This window comes from Panthera pardus, unplaced genomic scaffold (assembly GCF_024362965.1).
Source record: "Panthera pardus isolate Hobbes unplaced genomic scaffold, ASM2436296v1 HiC_scaffold_25, whole genome shotgun sequence".
Taxonomy (NCBI): domain Eukaryota; kingdom Metazoa; phylum Chordata; class Mammalia; order Carnivora; family Felidae; genus Panthera; species Panthera pardus.
In genome coordinates, this window is record NW_026526821.1 from 20,014,032 (window position 1) to 20,036,342 (window position 22,311).

Here is a 22,311-nt window from a genome sequence, read left to right on the forward strand (position 1 = left end):
CATTCATTCATTCATTTAGCAATCTCTGTGCCCATCGTGGGGCTTGAATTCACAACTCGGAGATCAAAAGTTGCATGTTCTTTACACTGAGCCAGCCAAGCACCCCCAACAGGATGTTTCAAATATACTTACTGGAAGATAATAATGCAAGGTAAACTCTAAGATCTCTGGATCTGGGGGTGCCTAGGTGGATAAGTTGGTTAAACATCTGCCTCTTGATTTCAGCTCAGGTCATGATCTCAGGGTTGTGATATGGAGCCCTGCATCAGTCTCTGTGCTGAGTTCAGAAGCTGCTTAAGATTCTCTCCCTCTTTCTCCACCCCTTCCCCTGCTCACTCTCTGTTTCTCTCTCTCTCTCTCTCTCTCTCTCTCTCTCTCTCAAAAAAAAAATCTCTGGATCTGGCCTTAAATGGATCTGTGTTTGATTCCAGCCCACATACTCATAATTTTGAGCACTCTTCAGCATCCTCATTTGTAAAATGTACATCGTATTATCATCAAGCCTGCAGGGTTGATGTCAGAACAAAATAAACTTTTGTAGAGATGATAGGTAAAATTAGTACAGGGCTTGAATAAAGTAACTGCCGGAAAATCAGCAGTAAAATAGGATTTTTGTGAAAACTTAAAGTACTCTAGAAACATTGTCTTTCAGTTATATCATGCTATGACAAACATGATTTCATGTTTGTTTCGTGTTACATTATTTGAAACATGATTAGATTGTCTCATTTAATGGGAGTAATCATAAAATTAAACTATGTACATATATCATGTTTAACGTGTGTGTGTATATACATATAATGTGTGTGTGTGTGTGTGTGTGTGTGTAATGTATATATGTAGAGTTTCCTAGCCAAGAAACCTGAAGGAGCTTTGTCATAATAAGGTTTGTAGAACACCAAATCAGACAGCTGGGGATATTAAATTTTATATCTAAAAACGAAGGCTGGGTTTATACCAATCTAAATGTCCCCCTCGTATTTGAGCTGACCTACGATTTTCCAAGGAATGGAGCTCTGAAGAGCTAAGAACGAGAACAGGGGGTTCCCACTTGAGAAGTAAGATGCACGGGCCAAACATGGGAGGTGACATTAAGGGGGATTCAGTTCTCTGGATTTATTCCATTGAGCTGGAGTCTGAAGGAAGGGAAACTGGCAAGTAACCAGAGGTGCAGTTGCCTTGAAGCTGCAGGCTGGGGCTGGAGGAGGTTTGCGAAGAAGATGGACTGCATCCCTTTGGGATAGGGGAGACTGCGATCGCCTGGGGCTCAGCTGGATTCGGTTCTTTGAGCCTGATAGTGGTGAGGGATATAGGAACTAAGGGAGAGGAGCAGGGACCAGAAAGCCAGGCTGAAGAGGGATCCTGGCCTTGACTTAGCTGCTCTGGTCTTCAGCTTTGATTAGTTGCAGCTGCCAGGTCCGTCTTCTTATAGTAGTGAACCTAGGCCAGTTTATCTGGATCTCTTTACCGGTATATTCTGAGTCTTGGAAATTAGAATTTTGTTTCTTGTTGTTTAAAGATAAAGGTGCTAGACATTCTCAAGACACTGGAGTATGTCAGCTCTACTTTCCAAATGTCTTCCCAGGGTGACCCCGTATTTACTGACCCGTCGGATACTTAGGTTGCACCTTGGTGCACCTTCTCTGGCATTGCACTGGGGTTTGGAAACTTGGTCTCTCCTTTTTCGACTACCTCACTGGGTCTTTGGTTTTGCCAGTTGCATAGGCTGTGAAGTGACATCAGCCTCAGTCTTTTATTTTTGTAGAGTTCTGAGAATGACACAAAATTGCCTTCACTTTCATTATCTCTGCTCTTCGTCCTGCCCCTCCTTGTCTCCCACAATGCATCTCCCTTTAAGCACCAACTCATGTGAGGTCCACCAGAAAATCCTGTTCACTCTGCATTGAAAATACGTGCATAATGCAACCACTTTCCTTTTTCTCATTGCCACCACCTTGGCCCACCATCATCTCTTGCCTGATTAACTGCAGAAAGTTTTCAAAAAGGATAGGCCATGTCTTGCTCAGGAAGGTGGGACTCACTGGGTGAATAGGGAGAACCAGTGAAGAGCTTCAAGTCAGGGGACTGCATGGTCATATTCACATGTAGAAAGCCCACTCTGACCATATTACAGAAGAACTTTTTAAAGGGGAAACAGAAAGACCAGTGTTACAGCAGTCAAGTATGATGAACAGTGAAGGATAAATGAATTTTTCTGCCTCAATGGCTGGACAAATTATTCTTTTTTCTCTTTATATGTCATCAATTTGTCAGTTACGACTATTTTCACCTGTAGGCAATGATTTCCTTCAGAGTAGAGAAAGACTTCCTTTCTTCTTTCCTTTCCTCCTTTTTCCCTTCCTTCCTCCTTCCTTTCTTCCCTTCCTTCCCTCCCTTCCCTCCTTCCCTTCCTCCCTTCCTCCCTTCCCTTCCCTTCCCTTCCCTACCCTTCCCTTCCCTCCTTTCTTTCCCTCCTTCCCTTCCTCCCTCCCTTCACTCCTTCCCTTCCCTCCTTCCCTTCCTCCCCTTCCTCCCTTCCTTCCCTTCCTTCCCTTCCTTCCCTTTTTCTTCCTTCCCCTCCCTCCCTTCCTTCCTCCCTTCCTCCTTTCCTCTCTTGTTTCTTCCTTTCTCTTTTACCCAGACATGTCTACTTATAAATGCAGCTCAATCTTGCGTTTTTGTTACACTATTTTGTCTTTTCTTTTTTAAGTTTTTGTCTTTAGTTTTTTCGTCTTTATTGCCTTAGTATTTAGGCTTTTAAACATTATTTTGTTTGTGAGTATATTAGTAAGAAACAAAAGTGTACTGAGACCTTCTAGCCAGATGCCATGTGAATTTAGGTATCTGGGCATAAGTACTTAGGAGATGAATGAGGCATGGACTTTAGAAGAATGAGACGTAGCTGGAAGTAGTTGGCTTCAAAGGCTTACATGAAACCTAGTGAAATGTTATTTGGTGATCACCAATGGTAGGAGGCTTACCTACCCTCTAGAACACATCCCTGTTAATAAAATCACCATTTTACTGTAGTGTTCTGTGCACATGTGTTTCTTCACAGTGGTTTCAATCCAAAGCGGGTGCCGTGCTGTCAGCACAAAGCCAGATGTAGGGCTCAGTTTCACGAACCATGAGATCATGACCTGAGCCAAAATCAAGAGTTGGATGCTTAACCAACTGAGCCACCCAGGTGCCCCCACAGAAGTTTCTTAAAACCAAAGTGTTTGGCCCTTTTGACTGGTACAGTTAATAGCCACAGGAGTAAAGGCTTTCAGAAATACTTACTTGTCAGTGCCTAAAATGGCTACTGTGACTAGTCAACCCACCTCACTGGGAGCTCCCAGTCTCACCCGCCCTGTACTCCCCATGTGGGGCGGTGAGACTATCGTGTCTACTGCAAGAGCTGGACAAAATAAATTTTTAGCGGCTCAAGCCACTCAATTCCTTTAAGACTGATTTGTGGTGGTTGCCAATCTTTCTATTACTGTAATTGCTGGCTAAATGAACTATAATTGTATTAAGAAGTAACTGAAATATGTATGTGCTCTCTGCTAATTCTCAGAATATGCAAGGAGAAGGAATTGATTTGTTGTGCTTGGAAGAAGCGTTCAGAAATGTTCCCTCTGGGCTCTGTCATTTAGAGGCTTCCTTTGCATTCTGGGGAAAGTCAAGGCCACATGCCCAAGGGTCCAGATGAAAGACCCACAGGAATCCTTTGGGGGTCCTCACCATATGATTGGAGGCTGAGGTGATTTCCCAGTGCTCAAGGAACCAAAGGTCAAGTCAGAATCCTCTGTAGTCTTGGACACAAGAGAAGAGATTCAAGTTAAAGCTCATATTCCTATCGTCTGCTATGACAGGGTTGTGCAGGAGCTTTTCCTATATTTTTTCCCTTCAAATAACCCTTGCTGTGTGATTATGCTCATTTGAAAAATGGGGAAACTAAGGCTTGAAACTGATAAATTGCTTGCCAATCAATGCCTTGTAATCAAGCAAATGGAGTCTCAAACCCCGATCTACTGAGTTCAAGTCCATTGCTATTGGAGAGATATGTCCAGTGTCGTGGAAGGTATTTTTCTCAAATATCTTCAGACCCAAGGCCAGAGGAGAGTGGTGTAGTTAAATGTGGAGGAGTGAGAAATGAAGAGATTCTATTCTAAAAGGGCAGTGCATTTATCTAGTATATTGAAAAATTAAATATGTCAAATAACCCACAATTTCCATCTCTAAGTCCACCTGGTGCCTTGATGAAGCCCCATATGGAGGCTTGAGACTTCCTAACTCTTCCTTATAACTGGCTACCGGGCGTCCTCACTCTTCCTTTAGTTGGAATAATGATACTGGTTTCCTTACCTATAGCCAAAAGGGGTAAAGGAGTCTGATGTGTGAGTCATAGTGAATAATAATGCAGTAAACCTAACCCAGGTCCCATCTTCAAGAAACTGGAAATCTAGTGGGTGGGACATAGGGCTGATAAATAAAAAGGAGATGAAAACTCTCATTGAGTGTGCTCTTCATATGACTGCAACTGCTGGCTTGGCATCCATCATCTATTCGCCCTTCCTTCCTTAACAACAAAATCATATTTTTATGTGGAACCATGATATGTCCAGCTAAAATGTTACCTTCCGCTCTCTTCCTCATACCAAGATTTGGTCATATGACAAAGATCTGACTGATGAGATGTTAAGTAATGGCTCCTTGTTTTGTCCTGATGCCCACAATGTAGATGTGAGAGCAGAGTTCCAACAGCCATCTTGGACTATGAGGTGACTTTGAATATGGAAGTCACAAGTACTTAGCTCTTAGAGACACTTGAGAATGACTGCTATTTACAACCCTACTACAAATCCTTTCTTCTATTTCCGAGCTTATCCTAGGCTCCAGCGGGTGATTCCTTATGTAATTCAAATGTTTGAATTTCTCTGCTTCTCTACCTGAAAAAGACCATAGGAGTGTACTCTCCCCAGGCAGGACAGTTCGTGGTAGAGAAGATTTAATTTAACTGCTCCTAGGGACAAGGCCCAACCACTTAGGGACTGAAGTCACTGGATAAATACCTCAGCTTTACTTCTTCCGTGGGCAGTCCTAGATCTATTCTGCAGGTCCCCTCCAGAGGGATCACCTCCCAAACAAACCACCACAACTTGTGCCTGGTGCTGAAGTTGGCTTTTGGAGGAACCCAAACTATGACAATAAAGAATGAGAACTGGCTTTTGGTTGACCAAATGACTTCCTATTGGCCAAATCTGATTACTTTGCTTTGACCTTCACCTTCCTCATTCTTTCTGTAATGCTTGGCAACCCTGATCTCTTTTTCTCCATAAAAACTCCAGTTTCTTGACTTCCACTGTCTTCTTGTGTGCCAATGCCTTCTTTGTTCACTGGATGTCATTGCCATATAACTGCCTGGCATTCCACCTTTGAGGTCTCTTCATTAGAATGCAAGCTACACAGACCCACAGATCCTGACATTCGCAGATCCACGAGATCCCGTAATTCTTTCCAGAGCTCAAGCATACCTTTCAGGTTTCTCTCTCTACACTCGTCTGCAGTATCCTAAGTGCCAGATAAAACGTTTTTCCTCTTCTTTGAGCATGACCTACACTTTCCTTCCTTTGAACATATGGCTCTGCTATTTCTTATCACTGGTGTTTTCCTTTTAACATCTATTTATACCTGTCTCAATCCTACTATTCCGAATGGGCTGCATCCTCTATTCCTTCCTCTTTGACATCTTCCTGTTCTCCAACAGAGAGTGATACTTGCTCCTTGACCACATGCTTGCTGCTCTGCGTAACTGTTTATCTGTTTTTTGTTTTTGTTTTTTTTAATATCCTTTTGTCTTTGAATGAGCCCTTGGTAAATATTTGTTGAAAATGATTAGAATTAAATATATGTATAATATGATTGGCTTTTTATTTTACCAACTGCTAGAGGAGATAGCCTTGTGCATAGAGTTTTTATTATCTAAAGTTCAATATCGCATATAAGCAAATTGTATTTCGTTATAATAAAAAGTAGTTTCGAAACATCAGCACATTAAATCCTTTTCTTGAATTTTGGAGGGTGAAACTTACTTTCATTTAGACATACATGACAAGTACCTTCCATGAGTCTTTTTTTATTTCTTTTTCTGTTTCCACTTATAACAGATGAACTGCTAATAATCACTTTGCTTCTTTCATGAAATAAAATGTACAGTGAAGCTGACAAATGATAGGAAACAAATTTCATGCCTAAGCAGCAGCAAAACATTTAGTTTAAAAAGTTTAGTTAAATGTTCCACATCTTTAGATTCCAGGATAGTTAGAGGCAAGAAGCCTCTTGGTCAGTTTTTAAATGAATGTACTTATGATGTCACTTCCCTTTGTGCCATGTATTCCTTGGCTGTTTACGAATTACATATGTCATGTTCAGGGGAATCTGGGAAAAGGTATTATCCACCGCAGAAATCAGTTTTCTTTCTATCTGAACTTCCTTCTGAAATGCACCAAGTAGCTTCCAGTTAAAGCCTATTTGAATTCCTTGTTCTGAAGTTGACTCTTGCTGTGACATATTGTGTACATTTTCTGGTGCGTGTTCCTGGGTAAATGAAATACCATCTCCATTGGTCACTGGTGAACGCAGACCAGTGAAAGCTCTAGTGAAAGCAGAATATTTCCTCTTCTGGGATTGTACTTCTGTCCTTCCTTCTGCAGGAGTGGTAGTGCTGGCTAGTTAGGTTCAATGAAAGAATTTCTATTGTTTGATAGGGGTATTAGGGAAAAAAAATCAGATGTTTAGTCAGGAGGCAGTCAAAGGGCTCTGCCATTTTAGATGGGCACATTTTAGCCAAGAAGGGATGGAGCCCAGCAGTTAAGAACCCTACAAACCTTGGTTTAGTCCTCTTGTTTTGGTAGATTCAGAACCTTGTGTAAGTGATTCATTGAGAGACTGCTTTCAAGAGAAACCTGTAATGCAGTGAGGGAACAGGATAGACAAGATTCAGAAATCTCCCCTTATTCTAATCCTACAGAGTGTTCTGGAGGAGGAATTATACACACTACTCCTCCCCTGTTCCCATCCCCACCCCCAAGCAAAGAAAGTTAGACTGTTGTACAACCAGCATCCATTATTGACAATGGAACACCCCCAGGGAAAGGTGTTCAACTTTCCAGGCATCTGAACAAGGCAGCCCTATCAGCCAAGGAGAATTCTCCAGAAGAGGCTGTAAGTAGAAGTCATTAGAAACCAAAAACCCGGTAGATAAATGACAAGGGCACCAGTCAGGTAGGGGGAAGTAGGTAGACAGCCAGCACCGCCTGTCACGATAATGTGTTGCTACAACAACCTGGGCGGAGTAAATTCACACAGTGGAACATAGTGGGCCTACTAGTAAGCTCATTAGTTAGAGCTACAAGGATCTGAGCAGACATCAGTAACAAATAACATGATCCTTTGCCCCAGAGGACAGCATCTTACCATTTGGGGAGTTCAGATGGGGGATACCTGTATACATGTGGAGGCTCCTACACCACTCCTGTGCCAGCCGTGTCTTGTAACTTCCCACGTACGGAGAAGCTGCCTACCTTCGTAAAGATAGGTGTTTGAAACACTGACACTTGAATTCCCAAAGTTGACCAAGGGCCAGGTTCTTGCTCAGGTCATGGTCAGCACAGTGTTAAGCCGTGTGACTTCTGTTCTTGTGCCTTGGGTCTTGGGAGCTGAGAGTTGTTTGCTGGCCTGTTACAAAGACACCCCGAGAAGGGTGTTCTCCAGTATCCAGGAAGAAACCATTTTTCATAAATCTGTTTTTGGGAAGTGATTCTTTTAACTTATTTGCCCGCTATACCCTCATGGATTATAAGCTGAACTTGTAGAAATACACAGAGGGAAATGGCTGCTTTTTCTAAACTGGGAAAAACATTCATGTCAGAAAGGACTGTTAAGCCAAGTTATACTCTGTAGCAGTGTATTAGTCCTACGATCAACCAATAAACTAATCATTAATCAGTCATTAGTAAAACCAGAAACTCAAAATTCATAGTTCATAGAATGCCAGTGAAGATGATCCATTGTGTGATCTTCTCATTTTGTAGGTGAGAGCATTGGCACTGAGTCTGTTACTAGCTGCATGATTTGGGGGAAGTACTTAACTCTCTATGCCTCAGTTTCCTCTTGTATAAGCGGAGTACTTAGTACATTGAGTCGAAATCTGAATTAAATAGGTAATACTTGTAGAATCCTTAGGACAGTGCCTGACACACAGTTAAGGCCATATGTGTTAATTAAATATAAATAAATATAAATAAATAACTTGCCCAGGGTCAGTAAGTTAATTGGTTCATGTTATTAAGGGCTTATTAGGGGTTTATTGAATTAATATAAAATATGAATATACATCAATATTTCATAATAATTTAAGTATAAATAATTAATAGAAATTATCCAACATACAAAGATGTCATGATATTTTTACACTCAAATCCATCAATGATGGCCATAGTTAAAAGCTCTGGCTATAGGTTCACACAGGGAAGAATTTTATTTCATCTTCCTGCTATTCACTGTGTGTGATCCTGAGCAAGGGATTTTATTTCTCTAAGACTCGATTTCCTTCAATGCAAAATAGAGATAATAATAATATTAATATCACTAACAACAACTGTCTCATAGTTTTGCTTGAAAATTAAAAGAGTATGTAGTTAGTGTATCAAACAAGTTCAATAAATGGTAGCTGTTGTTGTTACTATTATCATTATAGTATCTTTCAAAGAATTTTTATTACCTATCATTAAGCAAGAACTTTACATGTTTAGATGTTCACCGTTTGGGGTAGTAAAATAAGATAAAGATGGGGTGCTCAGAACTTTTCACCATAAAAATCACTGCTCTTTTGGCTTATTGGTTCTAAACTCCCTGTTATAAAAGTAAAAAGGGGTTAGTTAAGTAACCAAAGACATCACCTTCCTTAGAGTCCAGAGAGAGGTGGTAGCTATAACTATAATGTAAAACAATAAGCAAGAACACCTATATGACTACATTCTCATGAAGAAAAGCAGTGTTAGGATACAAGGTTGATTATGGACTGGCCTCTTAACATTGTAAGTATTTGTATTTGAAAAAATCTGAATTCATCCCATAACCATTTAAATCTTTGTCAATGACAGATAATACAAAGGCTGCTCATACAGAATACATTCACGTGCATTATGTGTACATTCACATGGAAGATATTAAAAAAAACAAAAAAATGAACTTTGTCCTTGGAAAGATAATATCACAGGCTGCCTTCATTTAGGGTGTTCATTAAAGTGTGATGCCCATACCAATGGTAGACCATGAAAGGAATTTAAGTGAAATGGCGGAAATAATTGTATCAGAACTGCGTTAGCTTCTAGTAAGAGCAAACGTGACTTAAAAGTTGCTTAAGTAACTTGGGAGTTCATTCTTTCTTGCACAGTAACCAGAGACCCTACTCTGTCTAAATTTCTGCCGAGTCATCATTTGAGTGTAGCTTCCAACCTCCATGTTTGGTGCCTCACTGACCCAGGGCGGCCACTTCCTCTGCAATGTCGTGTCCATGTTCAGGGAAGGAAAAAGAAGACAGGCAAAGGTGTATGCCAGCTGCCTCAACCCCTTTTAAAGGGCTTTCCCAGAATCCTCTTTGAGTAACTTCTTATTCTTGTTAGCCAGAACCATATTTATGGCCAACCTAACCGCAAAGGAGATTGGGAAATGTAGTTTTCTGTCTGGGCACATAGCTACTCTGCGGGGGGAAATGCTTCTGTTAATATAGAAGCATTCTGTTCATATAGAAGTTTAGAAAGCATATTGGTAGGCAAGTAGCAATTAATAGTTAGAGGTTTATTTTAATGTTTTTAAATCTTTCCTTTCATTAGTGGTAGTAAAATTACATTTCCTTTATGAACAAATAAAAAATTTTAAATTTGAGTTGATTTCTAAAAAAATGAATGAGTGGTACTGGTAGTATGTAGACGTGGCGAATTTATGGCAATGGTCTATGGGTGACTGGAGTTGGGTAGACAGATTTCATCAATAAATAATAACTGCTATGGGATTCTAAGAAACACAAGAGCCAGAAAAGCCTTTCAAATATGTGCTCTGGTCTTTCTTGAGTCTAAGACAAGAGATGGGAGAGATATCCATAAAACCATCACTCGTGCACTTCTGCTGCGGAGAACAGCAAAATGTTTAAGAGCACCAGCTTTGGCAAACAACAGGCTGAAACCAAAACCTCTATCAGCTGGGTTTCTGGGTCTACAAGTCTGTTTGTGAGTGCATGCATTATGACTGAAGGACAGCATCTGGCTAATGTCAATGCTTGCCCAGTAATTTCCACCTTCATTGGGTAGTTGTGGATGCTGCTAAATCTCGATAAGAGGTAATGGAGAGGTTCCCCTCATTAGCTCAGCCTGGAGAGGCATCATCCAGTCACCTGAAGTGTCAATAAACACTGGCCTTTAATGGTGTTGGCTTAGTGATAACGATACTGCACATTTCTGTTTGTCATTATGAGATTTAACTTTGGCTGATTCCCTCTGGGTAGGGGCTCATTATCAGATAGGGGGATAGAGAAATCGGTGTCTCTTAGAATAAACCACTGGCCTCCTTTAGTGTATATATTTAGTCATGAATTTGTAAAAGGGAGCCAAGAATGTGTTCCTCGTATTCACAGGCACAAACAGTAAGACATTTAAAATGTGGTGGTCTTAATGAAATCAAACAGTTAAAAATAACATTCAAACTGAGCATAGGCAATTGAAGACAGGGTTTCAAAAAAAAAGCAGCAAGCACCTAATTAAAGGGGTTCAATGAAGGTATTAAGTCAAAAATGGAACTAGAATATGCGGAAGGAGAGAAAGTAAGACGATCAGCTGACTACATGTTGAAAAGAATCATAATTTTAATTTATTTTCTGTAACTTCGTAATTGCCTGAAAAGGACTTTACATGTATTATCTCACTTAATCTCAAAAATGAGGAGCATGAGACTCAGGTGAAGTTGCTTGTCCAATCTTAGAAAACCAGCAAATGGGAGATAAAAACAAAAACAAAAAACAAAACTCAACACAAGCTAACCTGACTTAAAGACTCAAAACAAGCTACATTCTGCCTTGAAAACATGGCTTGAAACATCCTCAGTGAAAACCAAATTGTAGGCTTCCCAGCATATTAATCCTAGAAGTAAGTCCCTAAGGAGGAAATTTCAGCTCGTTAGGGGAGAATGATCTCTCTGTGTCGTTGCTACTAAGTTCAGACTCAGAGGATGCAAGGAGCTTCTGCCCTTCGGGGTTCAGGATGGGCACCCACAAGGCTGTGATACATGTGCTTATTTTTCTTAATTGCCAATTTTCCAAAAGGCAACAGCCATCTAAGGACATGAGGAGCTGGCCAAGGATATGGTCATGCGGAGAAGATGGGGTAGAAAGATGGCCACAGGAATGCCAGCTTTTTGGCCTAGGGCTCATAAATCTGTCTTCATGGTGACTCTGCTGGCCTGGAGATCAGAAGTCTTTGGCCCAGGACACTGTCTCCAGGGTCCGGTCCAGACATCTCTAGTTCTCTGTAAGGCCAACTTGAAGGAACTAACCACTAGGGTTTGGTCTGGCTCCAAGGAATGCCAGAGGACCTGAGTGGAGACGCACAGCAGTAGCACTGCGGCCCTTGCCCAGTGAGTGACAAGAGTCTAATAGCAGGTTATGCTTCTGGTCATTTGGCTGGAGTGATACTCGGTCCTGAAAGTGGTGTGGGCCCGAATAGAAGCAAAGCAGACAGGCCAGAACTGGGAGGTCAGGGTGAGGTAGCCCCTTTGTGAGAACATGAGGAAATCTAGCTTTCAGCTGAAGGATTGTGGTGTTCCCCAGCCTGGTGCTGGTTCTGTGACCGGAAAGAATGGAAAGAGCTCTGTCCACTCAGTTGGATGGAAGGACCCGATAGAGGTGTGTCTCATCTCCTGGGGTGGGGCTCTCTCTGCCTCAGTGGGTACCACAGCTCATCCACACCCCCAGGACCCTTAATGTTTGCTTCACAAATCCTCCCCATTCTGAACCTAAAAGACATTACGTTTTTATCTGTCAATTTCTTTTTAATGGATGCACACACGCACAATCAAGGGCACAAGTCTTAAGTGTATGGATTGCCGAATATTTTTACACACATATATAACCTAGTAATCCAGATCAAGATACAGAACATTCTCATCCAGTTTTCCCCATGTACCTTCCTAGTCCACACCCTTCCCCTAAGCAGGTATAACTGCTCTTGTGATGTCTATCATCATCGATAACTGGTTCTCGGACTTCAGATGGATAAAATAATACACAACATATTGTTTTTAATTCGGCTTATGTCACTCAGCATAAAAGCTGTGAGACCTGAGAGTGTCTCTTTTAATTTTAGTCATTCTACAAGATAGTCATTCTACAAGTCATTCTACACTCTTCAAAGCTAGAGGAGATTCCAGACTACCGCCCTCTCCCTTCTTGACAAATAACTTATTTCCCTGTGGTTTTCTTTTTCTTTTTCTTTTTCTGTTTTTTCCAGAGCGGCAATTGAATATTTTCATCCCAGTATAACTTAACCATCTTTGTAACCACAGTATAGCATGGAATAGAAAAGGCATTATTTTATTAATGTAATGTTTTAAAAAATTGTTTTAAGTTTATATATTTATTTTGAGAGAGAGAGTGAGCAGGAGGGGGCAGGGAGAGAGGGAAAGAGAGAGAGTCCCAAGCAGGCTCCACACTGTCGGCACAGAGCCTGATGTGGGGCTCGAACTCACAAACCGTGAGGTTGTGACCTGAGCTGAAACCAAGAGTGGGACACTTAACTGACTAAGCCACCCAGGTGCCCCAATGCAATGTTTGATAAGTGGAGAAATGAATCACTCCTTGGATGGGCTTAACAGAAAACAAAACAAAAGAATGCCGTTATGCTATTGAGTTATACCAAGGGGCCACCGGAATTTTCTCCAGGAACAAGTCCTAGTCTTTTTGTCTGACAGAATTCTGTTAGATCAAATTTGAGGAGTAAGATCACTGGTGATGGCATCAGAAACATGGGTGAAAGTCACAGAAACATGCTATTACATGTGCCAGAAAATACAGTATAAGCTTTGCATATGTTATCATATATAATTTTCCCAGTAACACTCTGAGTTGGAATTATTTTCCTCAGTTTACCCAGGCGACCAAAGAGTTTTAGGGACCTAACAAAAAAATCACTCGGGTGCCATGAAATAGAACCGAGATTTGAGCATTGGTTTGACTAACTGCAGGAGAAACAACTTAAACTTTTTCACGATGTAAATGTGGTCATTCAAGTGAAAAAAAAAAGAGAGAGAGAGTAAAAGAAAAAGAAACTTTATTATTATGTTGCTTATAGAGATGCAGTCATTACGCAGTGGACATGTGATCAGGCACTCGGGATGGCTATATATTAAATCAACTCCATGGGGCTTTAGATCGTTTGAGGGCCGTTGTAGCTCTTACCATTAAATTGCTTTGCACTGTAAATGGAGAAGCTATCACTTTAATTCTGTTAAAAAGGCTATCATAACCGTGGATTGATGATATATCATTAAAGTATACACAGTTATTTCAGTTATTTATTGCTGTGCCAAATCACCCCAAACCTTCATGGTTTAACATAACAACCAATTATTTGCTCATGGTGCTATGATCCGGGCTGGGCTCAGCTGGGCGTCTTGTCTCTGCTCCATGCGGTTGTCGGCTGGACTGGCTCACGGGTCTACAGTCAGCTGGAGGCTCTAGTCGACCTGAAGGATCTGAGGCGGCCTCACTCACAGGTCTGGCACCTCCGCTGGAGTGACTAGGACAGCTAAGGCCTGCTTGGATTTCTTTCTTCCCTGGCGGTCTTTTACCCTTCGGCACCCCTACGCGTATGGCCCATCACACTTCAGGGGTCTACGTGAGATTTCCTCATAAGGCATTTCAAGGCAAAAGAATGTAAAAGTGGAAGCTGGAAGACTGATGACGGTCTATGCTTGGAAATTGCCAGCATCACTTCCACACCTTCTCAGTGGAATGTTCGCATTATCGCGTGCCACACACTGAAAACCGTTGGGAGAGTCCAAATTCTTATTTAGGGCAATCAGCACATCATTTGCAACTTAACTGGAAGTAGGTCTTCCAGCAGAGACAGGGTCTCATCTTCATATGCTGTGTCATGCCACGAGAACGGGTTTACATAGAGCGGAAAGATTGCAACTCCACCTGTCTTGTAATGATCCATCCCCATAGGCACCATATGCAAAGGAATGACCGCATCTCTTCCTGCAACGTAATTATAACAGGTTTATCAGCAATGCAACGATACCAATTTCCACCCGAAATACAACCGATATCATCATTACGGGCTACATAACCAGCATATCTCTACCATAACTATAATTAACACATTGTCTTTTGCACACTAAAGATTGCACTTCTCAGAGAAATACAGTAAGGTTCTATCTGTAGTGCAACAGTCCCATCTATTTGTGCAAGTTAATTATTTTCCACTTGCCAAGCCGTAGCGATAGGTATTCCTGGAGGGCAGTGATTGCATCTCTGCTCTCAGGGTAATGATCACATATGCAATGAGAGATAACAAAACTGTCTTGGGGGAAATGATCAGATTCCTTTGCACAAGGTAATGATAACGTATCCACTTTAAAGATAACAGGCCTCTTGTCAATGTTCCAGTGCCAGCTTCCCCCGCAGAGAGAATAGATGGCAGATATTAATGCAGGAGGGGTTCGTATCTACCTGGTACACAATGGTGGGTCTTACAGGAAGCAGAAATCCTCCTGAGAGGTAGTATGACAGGAGCAATAGTGCAAGAGACAGAAAGATTGAGTTTAAATGATGCCACACCACAGTCTTTGTGGCTTTGGGTAACTGACTTGGCCTCTCTGAACTTGACTGAAAAACAAGATAATAACAGCTTGTATTTGGCAAAAAGATGGGTATGTATGTAACATTTCTCAACATAGAGCCTGGCTCTTAAGAGATATTCATTAATTTCATTCTCTCTCCCTTTGACCTCTGGACCATATCATTGTCCTGATTTCCCCAGGATCTGAATCTCATTATGACGTCTCCCAACTCAAACCTCAACTGACATTGGCCTCTTCTTATTCTTAAGCTTCTCCTCCTAACTTCCTTCTTGATTTTTTTTTCTTTTCTGTCTATAAATGTTCCTGTGCATCCTGTAACTTAAAATGTTGCTTTCTAACTGGAATTTAGTACTTCCCATTGGAAATGTATTTTTTAGTTTCCAAAATTGTTCAGCTTTTTCTTGTTTGGTGAATATTACCACCATCTATCTACATACTCAAGGTAGAAACCTGGACATCAGTTCACTTCTCACCATGATTTACTCTATTTCTAATCAGGCACCATGTACTGCTGATTCTACCCCCTGAACACTCACCACCATGTTGGCTTTGGTCTTCCGCCATTGCTGCTATCTTGTCTTCGATATTATTCCTCAAAAGGGGAATTTATCTGGGGTTGTGGGAAGATTTCCTAAGGATAAAGAAATAGAGTAATAGATTTGAGCATACGAAAGCACTAAAATGTAATTAAATTATTTTCAAAAATGGAAAATGTTTAAGTGGACAAAGAATATTTGTTATGTATTTTTCAGGTAAAGTATTAATGTTCTTGGTAAGGAAAGACTTTTGCCAATTGACTATAAAACTGTGAATGCTTCAACAGAAAGACAAAGATATGATAGCAGACAATTGATTAAAGAAGAAATTCCAGTAAATAATATTGTAAAACAATTTTAATACCTCTCATAATTTAAATAAGTTCATATTTAAAACAGCATTATTAGTTTTAACCCATAATATTTTCAAAGATGAAAATGTACAAAATTTTAAATTAATTTTTTAATGTTTATTATTTATTTTTTGAGAGAGAGAGAGAGAGGGAGAGGGAGAGAGAGCTGAGCTGTCAGCACAGAGCTGGATGCAAGGCTTGAACTCATGAATGGTGAGATCATGACCTGAGCCAAAGTCTGACGCTTAACTGACTGAGCCACCCAGGTGCCTGAAAATGTACAAAATTTTAGGAAAAAAAAGACAGCTATCCAATATATGTTTACAACTTAATTTATATAAGTAACTTAAATAAGTTCCTCTCTCTCTAGAAAGATAGATACATAGACAAATAGATATGGATACAGATCTAGACATAAAGACAATAGGGCTTGATGGGTAGGAAGGAAAGTTTCAGAAACCTTAAAGGAAAATAAACTAAAAATTCTCTACTGAAGTATTAACAAGAAAATTGTAAGACATTATCATAACTCAAAAATGCAGAAAGTTATAACCCTTAAATGTTGGGGAAAGAAGTAATTAAGGAATCAGGCTTACAGAATTCGATACATGATGATATTTTTAAAGGTAAACTAATAAACTAAGCAAGGATAGTAGAAATTAAAAAAATTAGTAAAATCCATATTGGGTTCATAAAATAGTATAATTGATGCTGTAGGGATGTTGAATCAGTAGTACAGAGGATATTTTGAGAAAACATCTGAAAATAAAAAGGGAACAATAAGATTAAAATTGCAAGAGGGAAAATTATAGAGTGGACAAAGAATGGAGAACCACAATAGAAATAAGTTCTCTTTAGGAAAGAGACTGAAAAAGATCAGGAAAATGAAAAAAAAGAGACAACAATCATTTTTGTAATAAAAGAAAATTCTGTAATGGGGGAAGAAACTACATTTGAAAATTGAAGAGTTTTACTGAAAACCAGGTAAAAATCTAGAATGAAAGACATAGGTACATTCCTGGCCCCCTTTTTTTTTTTTAACCATAAGAATTTTTAAATGCTAAAATCATTTGGTTAAAAATAATTAAAACAATCAGATTTTAAGCAATATAAATATAAATATGTTAATACCTAGGAATGAACAAAAATCCACCAAATGCAAGACTTTATATCTAAAACACGAAATGTTAGAAGAAAAAGTGGCCATGCCTATGGAGTTTTGATGGGATAGGCTGTGTATTTGTGTGTGTGTGTGTGTGTGTGTGTGTGCGCGTGTGTGCGCTGTTTTATAAATATGTAGCCAAGTTGTTGCACTAAAGGAAAAACATGTTCTTTGCGAAATACAGAAATATAGAATATTATGCCATATATTGCTGCCTCTTGGGTATGGAGAAAACATGGAGGAGGGAAAAATAAAGAAATATTGACAATGTGCTTCTGTTGGTTGACACAAGAGACAAAATTTCACATCATGTAATGGTGAATAATAATTTAAAAAAATCTCAATAAAGCACCAAAAACAGTTTCCAAAAAAATCCAGACCTACCTGCTTTCTGTCTGTTTAAAATAAACATATTTCAGCATTTTGGAAGGAAGATACATAATGTAAAATTAATTTTGTAATAACACAAATCTGGTTCTAAACCTTTAATTTTCTTTTTTTTTTTAAGTTTTTCTTTAAATGCCAGTCAGTTAACATACAACAGAATATTAGTTTCGGGTGTACGATATAGTAATTCAGAACTTCCATACATACATCACCCACTGCTCACCAAAGCAAGTGTACTCCTTAATTCCCATCACCTAGTTAACCCATTTAATTATATTTTTAATTACAACCCATAACCCCTCTGGTTAGTAGCCATCACATTGTTCTCTAGTTAAGAGTCTGTTTCTTGGTTTGCCTCTCTCTCTCTCTCTTTCTCCTTTTAAATAAATAAATAAACAAACAAACAAACAAACAAACAAACAAACAAACTTTTAATATTCCAAACCTAGAAGTGTGTGTGTGTGTGTGTGTGTGTGTGTGTGTGAAGAAAGAAAACTAAAAGTGAACTGCTGACTTTGTATCAGCAGAGTGCACCAATAGGTACTACTTCTGCTAAAATGACATTTAAGGTAAGAGAGGTTAAATGATCATATTGGAATGTCTAAGACAGCTTTTGACTAGTATCAAAAGCTAGACAATATTGGGAAAGTATATGGTTTTTAAAGAACAAGAAAAAAATAGAAAAATTAAGCTAGAGGGATTATGCATATGAGTGTGAACCTGAGTGTGTATATACGTACACGTATGTGTTGTAACAAAGCATTTCACAAGGCAAAAACTCAGACAAACTATATTGCTACCATCATGATAATTCTTCAGAAGGTCATCACAACGACAGCCAGAAAATATGGGAAAAGAGGAGAAGAACAGCATTGTCATTTGAGAGAAACAATATCACCTACATAGGAAGCCCTACTGTTCTTTTTTTAAATGTTTATTTCTGAGACAGAGAGAGACAGAGCATGAGTGGGGGAGGGGCAGAGAGAGAGAGAGGGAGACACAGAATCAGAAGCAGGCTCCAGGCTCCGAGGTGTCAGCACAGAGCCCGATGCGGGGTTCGAACTCACGGACCGTGAGATCATGCCCGGAGCCGAAGTCGGATGCTCAACTGACTGAGCCACTCCCAGCAGCCCTACTATTCTGAGATGCTTGTCGCCCCCAGGACTTCATTTCTGTTCCTCCTGCTGAATAGAAAGCTCATCCTTTCATGCTTCCTAGTGAACTGCTGGTCTTCTAAACATGCACCTTGCCTTTATAAAAGGCCTTGTTTCACCACACGTCCTCCCCCAAGTACACACAGTCCTTCTGGAAGTCTTCGCAAGCTGCTGGGAGGCACCTGTGTCACTCAGTGCGTTTCAGGCTTTGACTATAGGCCCCTTGAAGAGTGGAAGCTACTGTCTACCCCTCTGTAATCCCAGCTCCTGTGAAACGCCTGGTGCCTTTTTAGCCCTTTGTAATTTGGAGGAGAATAAATGAGTAGGTGAACGCATTCATGAATAACTTCAATGTGTCTAATACCGTCAGGTTCCTAATCAGCTTGAAAATTTTGCTAAGCAAATTCCTTAAGCACATACTCCACTCAGAATAAGCCCTGTTCCAAACCATTATCCCTCTTATGAGAGTTCAGTGTTTTTTCTACCTACTGAAACAGCCCTCTCAAAAGTCACCATGAATATCAGACACATGCTCCCAATCTTTGGAAGGTTATTTGGTGGCAAGAGTTGAAGCAGGAGGCTAAACAGTATGTTCCCGTGTGTTGTGTGTGTGTGTGTGTGTGTGTGTGTGCACGCGCGCATGTGTGTGTTTGCCCGTGCACATGCGTGTATGTATCTGTCCCTTTTGAAGGGAGGATGGCAGAAAGAAGAAGCAGAGGTAAAAAGGACATAACAGGCAGAAGGGAGAGCATTTGCAAATCGGGGGAGTCAGGGAAGTTCCTGCAGAGAATGTGAAGGGTCCTATGCAGAGGGAGCAACCTACAGCTTGGATGGAGACTAGGGTCCTACGACAAGAAAAAGGTTTGATGGGAGAAAGAGGAGTGCCCATTCATCTCCCACTCTGACGACTGGAGTGAGGATTTAACAAGGCCACGGGTATGTAAAAAGCTCTCACAATACCTGTGTAATTAAAATGTTCACCTAGCACCCAGGTCTTGGTTTCTAAACGTTGTTCTCCAATAAAAGGAACCAGAACCCCCTGGAGAGGTGGCTGATTCTAGGACTGGCGAGAGGAAACCAGAAGATAAGCCTGGAGCGTCATGTGGTGCCAGAAAGTAAGAAAGTGCCTAAAGAACAAAAGGACAGAATTCTATCAAAGAGATGCAGGGGACAACCTGAAAGACCTCCTGATAGCCAGCGCTGGAACATTCTGCGCAACAAAATAAATGATGATAGTATGGAATAATGACCCTCAAAATAAAGTAAAAAAAAAAAAGAAAGAAAACCCATGAATTCGTATAGATATAAATCAATGGTTGAACAGTTAATGAAATGGAAAAGGAACAAATTTTCCTTACAAAAGAATTCTAATTAATAAATGTGGGAGGATGAGGGAAATAAAAATCACCATTGGAACACCACAGTAATAATTGCTTTAGGCACAATCCATTGGCAAATGCTAAAATCAGCATGCATAACTTTAAGGAAGAACAGGATATTTGCATTGCCTCAGAATATCTCCCCCCAGCTTTGCTAATTCCTGTGGTGGCTTTAACATACGACCACAAATTCTTTGATACCCTCCCTTCCGATAAGTGGAGCTTAATTCCTCTCCCTTTGAGTGTGGCTGGACTGAGCAATGAGAGGTAAGTATATTACCTTTGGGATATTCTCCCCAAATATCAATAACCTCAGGCAATTCATGAGAAAACATCACACAAATTCAAACTGAGGAACAGTGTACAAAATAGCAAACCAGCACTCTTCGAAAGCATCAAGGTCACGAAAGACCAGGAAAGACAGAAACTCTCATAGATCAGAGGTGACTATGGAGACACGCGGGCTAAATGCAACATGGTGACCTGGACTGGATCCAAGAATAGAAAAACGAAAAAGAGAGGAATCCAAAGAAAGCCTGTATTTTAGTTAATAGTATATGTGAGTGTTAGTTTCTTATTTTGGGTGATGTACGATGGTTACGTAAGCTATTGCTATTAGAGTTAGATGAAGATTATTTGGGAACGCTGTACTATCTTTGCAACTCTTCTGTACATCTAAAATTACGGCAAAAACAAGTTTAAAATGTACATGTGCGTGTATTTACACGTGCTTGAACCTCCCAGACCTCCTGCCATCCCACCCAATGCCAGAGAGAAGGCAACCCTTGGTCAAATTAACAGACTTCTTAGTCTCCTTTCCTGAAGAGTCTAGAAGGATCAGGAAAAGAGTAAGTTTTGTGACCTCCCTCTTTATAACTTTTCTCATTGTGCTCCTTATTGTAAGTATGTATATATTTTCCTTGTCTTTCATTTTATTTAGGCGCTTTCTAGAGTTCAACTGTCGCTCAGGGCATCAAACTCATTTTCTCTCCAGCACTGATTGCAGAGCTGCATGCATAATGAACCCCTTTATTGCTCTTGTTATTAGGTGTTGGGGACATGGATGGGAGGAGGGCCACCATCCACAGGCAAGGGCTTTTCCTAACACGGCCAGCCCTCCCTCATCCACTGAGACCAACTCAACAACAACAACAACAACAAAAAGCACATGTGGAAAGAGATGCAAACCAAAGGATCCTTGAATGGAGAAATGTCAGAGGTCTGGACTGACTTTGAGGCACTGACTTTTGTGATGTACTTAATGCCAAACAAAGTCATTGTTAACTGGCACTTGAAAGAACTGCATATATTGAGAACCAGCACCGTGGCAGGTACTGTCCTCAGTGGTTTACGAACGCTCTTTCATTGAGCACTCACAACAAATGTGTAAAGAGGATGTAGTCATCCTCGGCTTCCGGATGGGAACTTGAGAGGTGGTAAATGATCTTCCTAAAGTTTCCCAGAGTTGTTAGCGAGCGGCAGAGCCTGGGTTCGAATCCAGCAATAGCCTACGTCAGACCCTGTGCCCTCTCCGCGAAACTACCTGGCTTCCCACGCGGTCCGGACATTCCCAGGATACACTTCCATACCTTCCTAGGTACCAGAAGCAGGAAACATGTTTCCTGTGTGGTCAAAAGCAGCAGGGGTTCCTAAATTTTAACGTGCATGCAAATCACCTGAGGCCTGGCTGAAACGAGGATCCTGAGGCAGTAGGTCTAGAGTAGGTCCTCAGAACCCTCATTTTGAACAAGCTACCAGGTGATGCTGGCACTGCCAGTCCTTGGATGACACTTTGAGTAGCAAGTGTGAAGGGCAAGACTGGCATCCATTATTATGGAGTCACATCTCAGACTTAAAATAGAAACATGGACGTATTTTGCACTCCTACATCTACCTTTGTCAGAGATATGTATCATAGGTTTTGTTTTGTTTTGTTTTGTTTTCCAGTCTGAAGCTTTGCCTTTTCATGGTGCGTTGATGGCATTTTTTTTTTTTTTTAAGAAGTCTTTCATTTTGGGGAAATCTAGTTTCTTTTCTTTTCTTTTTTTTTTTTTTAACGTTTTTTATTTATTTTTGAGACAGAGAGAGAAAGAGCATGAACGGGGGAGGGGCAGAGAGAGAAGGAGACACAGAATTGGAAGCAGGCTCCAGGCTCTGAGCCATCAGCCCAGAGCCTGACGCGGGGCTCGAACTCATGGACCGCGAGATCGTGACCTGAGCTGAAGTCGGCCTCTTAACCGACTGAGCCACCCAGGCGCCCCATCTTTTCTTTTCTTTTATGGTTAGTGCGCATCATTTTCTAAGAGATGTTTGCCTAATTTAAGTGCTTAAATATTTTCTCTATATTTTCTTCTAGAACATTTGTTGCTTTATTTATTTTTTAATTTTTAATGTTTGTTTTTGAGAGAGATCGACAGAGTGCAAGTGGGGGAGGGACAG